Genomic DNA, 4036 nt, shown 5'->3' with positions numbered 1-4036 from the left:
ACTATATCTAAATAATATAAATTAGATAAGGAAATTGAAAAGCGTTATACATATCTACAATTCTACACCAACATTGTTAACTCTAACTAATAAGATTCTTATTTGAGAAAGCCCCTTGCAATTTTTTATACTCAATTTCTTTTCCTAAGAATTAGACTTATATTTATGTATAGGGATAAGAAGAAACAAAAGTACTTATATTTTTCTTACTATGGTCTACATATATATACACCATTCTCTCAATAATGCCAATCCTAATTCCAAATTTAAATCTTATATACCTTGTATTATTTTAAATTAAATCAACCATTATATATTTATATATAATTCATGCATTTCCTCTCTGGCTTCTCTCTGGCAACAGAATATATCATTGTTGGCAATTAACTAACTAACTAACTGTGTCTGCTAATGCAAGTTAACTTTATTCCAATCTTTTAATATTCCTCGGTCAGCTAAACTTAATTACTTTAGTTTCATCATTTTTAGCAGCAAATTCTAGCATTGCAAGCTAATAATTTGAAGTAGTGTACAAAATTGATAAAGGTCAAGGGTATCTTTTGGTATAACTTCTTCCATGTTAAATTACTAATCCAAAGCACAATAAAAAACTCATCAATTAATGGGGAAAGGTATATATGTAATGTAGGATATAGAAGGGAAATTATAATGGAATAATTAATGGGATCTATCTATTTGTTTTTGTACGAGAAACTGAGTAGTTGACTAGTTGTGCAATGTGAAAAAGAAAATTTTTAGAAATAAAATTATTGAATAATCAAGGAGAATATTAAAGATAATTTCAGAGAAGAAAGACTTCAAAATTCATTTAACAAATTGAACCTTACTATGACTTACAATTTTAACCCTTTTTTTTTACTTTCTAAAAATTCGAGTATTATCTATTATCTTATAATTAATTAAACCCATTTCTATTGATTGATTATTATTAGTTCGGAAAATTGGAATAGGGCTTTACCTTTAAAAGGAAAAATTTTATTGTATTATTATCTACGAAAATATAAATATTGACATGAACAAGAAACACCATACAATACGAGACGTTGATATGGACAAAAAAATAATATGATATGAGACATATAAATACGTGAATTTTATTTTTATAAGATGGGGATATGGTATTATATTAAATATAAATTATTTTTTAATATAATAATATTTTAATATTTATTAATAGTAAAATATATATTATATATTTTATCTATGTTTAATATTCTTTTTAATTATATAAAGTATTTAAAATAATCTTTTATAATAATGAATGATAATATATATTATTTTTAAATTTATTTTAAGAATATAAGTCAATAATAAGGTTGGATACGAGTTATGAAATGAACATCCCCTATACTATTTAGAATAACCATCTGAGTACAAGGGATAATAAACATCTTCTCGAAAAATTAATTTAATTTTTGGGTTCACCAAGAATCAAACTCTTGACCTTTCGGATCTAGCGCTTTAATACCATATCATGATACCACTCATCCCAAAAGCTTCGGCTAATAGGAAAATGTAACACTAATAATTATATCTCTAATACTCCATAAATTTCCATTGTACATATTGTATAAATATTTCATTGGCTCCTCATACGTTCCCTATTCAAAATGCATACGACACGTAATACAACAACTCAAGAAAGTGTCCGTACTTTGTAAATTATTATTCTAAAGATGAACATTGCACAAGTAATTTGTATATAATTAGAGTAAATGTTCTTTTTGGTGCCTAATAATTTGTCCGATGAATTTTGCGTCCCCTAACAATTATAAAAACTCAAATCAATCCCTATCTACTTTTATATTTGTTCAATTTAGTCCCTGCAACCAGCTGATAATAGGTCACTTGTTGATGTGTCAATAACGTGCCCACGTGGATTTGTCTCCTTCCTAATAGGGACAAATCGTCGCTAAACCTCTGACAAAACACTGTCGTTCCATAAATAGGCTTACTCTATAGAACTCTTTCCTCTTCCTCGTCATTTACGTTTGGCCCTAATTTTGAAAACCTTTCTCCTTTCGTCCAAAATAGCGCATTATATTGAGGATGTACAAGTGTGTTGTATCACTGCATGAGAAGACATTGACTGCATTTTAAAAAAAATTTAAAACAGTAAGAAATGTTTTGTACCCTTCTACTTACTTTATTTTTTGCTGTAGTCTAATTGTATAATATGTGAGATAGTGGTCACAAAATTAGTTTTCTTGTCTTTATGTGTGTTATGTATGGTGATTATGAATGGAAGTGGTGAAGTGTGGTTTGTTGGTAATTTAAAAATTGGTTTTGTTTGATGAGTTAAGAAATTGTCTTTGTTTGATGAGTTAGGATTTTTTTAAAGCTAAAGTGGTTTTAACTTTAAAAGTTTTTACTAATGAGTTAAGAATTTTTAACCGATAAAAATGTAATTTTTATATTGATAAGTATATGTGGCATTATAGTTATTTACTTTTGAATGTGTTGAATTGTGATAAAAAATTTTATATATATCTGTATTTGTTGTCCTTGTTTTTATCATATTGGGAGGCTTAAAAAATTCAAATGTAGTTTCACTCATAGATGTTGATTTTGTCAACAAAAAAAACTTGAAAGAACTCTTTAGGGATTAGAATATTCAGAATACAAAAAAATCTATTGACTTGATCTAAGGACAAAAAATGTGGAGTTTGGACTTCATATTCTTAAAGATGACTAAAAGATTAATGATATGTATGAAGCCACCCTAAATTATCCAAACAAAAATAAGTTTTTATCTACTTTGAGCACCTTATAAATCGACCAATGAAAACTGAACCAGAACCACAAGCAAAGCCAAAGCCAGAGGAAGAGCCTTTGGCGGTCACAGATAATTCTTCTTCTATTGATAGATATGAGAGTGTCGAGAATGAGACTTACAAGCTTCCTCCTTCCAGCTATGAGTACTTTTATTTAGCTATATAGATACATGCTGCTAAAAGATGTAGTACTTTTGTTTAATTAGAGACTCTATCTACTATTTTAGGTAATGTTATTGTTGTGATTAGGTTTTATTTTAAAGTCTACAAAATACTCATAGTTTATTCAGAGATACTGTCTATTTTTTTTTGTATTTGTTTTAATTTAAAATGGCAAAAACACTTATGACTTGGATTATGAATCACTGAATCTGTTTATATTTTGGATTCAACTTTTACAAAATACTCATAGTTTGGAGTATAATTTCAAATTGTCACAAATTTGAGTATTTAGATTGTTAATTTCATATTCAATCTTTGGCAATTACATAATACAATATGGTAATATGTCAATCTATTATTTCAAATTCTAATAACATTACAGAAAATCATTAAATTTAGCACCATAACATAAAATGTTATCTTTATATAAATCAAGAATTTCTACTATAATACATTAAGCAATTATTTTCTATTTACATAACTTTATACCCTAAACCAAATTCACATTTTTTCAATTTAATCCATTGAATTAGAATTGCAAGTACAATTCCAAACTAAGTAAGAATGTGGTGTGTTCTACGTTTAGTTTGTCTCCAAATATTTTTTCAATTTTTTGTTTGGCCATCATCGCTTTTAGTAATTCCAACCTTTCTTCTATCTTTTTCAAAAGATCAACCATTCTATTTTTATTGACATCAGCTTTATATGTATATAAATCAACATATTTATAAGTCAAACAAAGTATTTGCAATGTGAAGTTGTTGTCTACAACAAATAATACTTCATGGTAACGACAACTAATTTTGAAAAACAACAAAAATAAAAAATTTACCTTAAAATAAGAACAATAAAAAAAGGTTTATTCGGATTTTTTATGGTACTATATTCAAACAATATTGCATATGTACCACAATGACAAGTGGGTGTTACAAATATTTTTTGCTTTGATTTGTCCTTTTTCCTATACTCTCAGTGGAATTCAGCATGACTCCAGCACAAATTGTTCTCAAATCCATTGCTTTTCTCCATGGTTCATGAAGAAGAATCTCTGTCTTATGTAGTCATAGCTTTTTTTTTTG

This window comes from Arachis duranensis, chromosome 5 (genome assembly GCF_000817695.3).
Source record: "Arachis duranensis cultivar V14167 chromosome 5, aradu.V14167.gnm2.J7QH, whole genome shotgun sequence".
Classification (NCBI taxonomy): Eukaryota; Viridiplantae; Streptophyta; class Magnoliopsida; order Fabales; family Fabaceae; genus Arachis; species Arachis duranensis.
Note: the sequence above shows the minus strand (reverse complement) of the source record.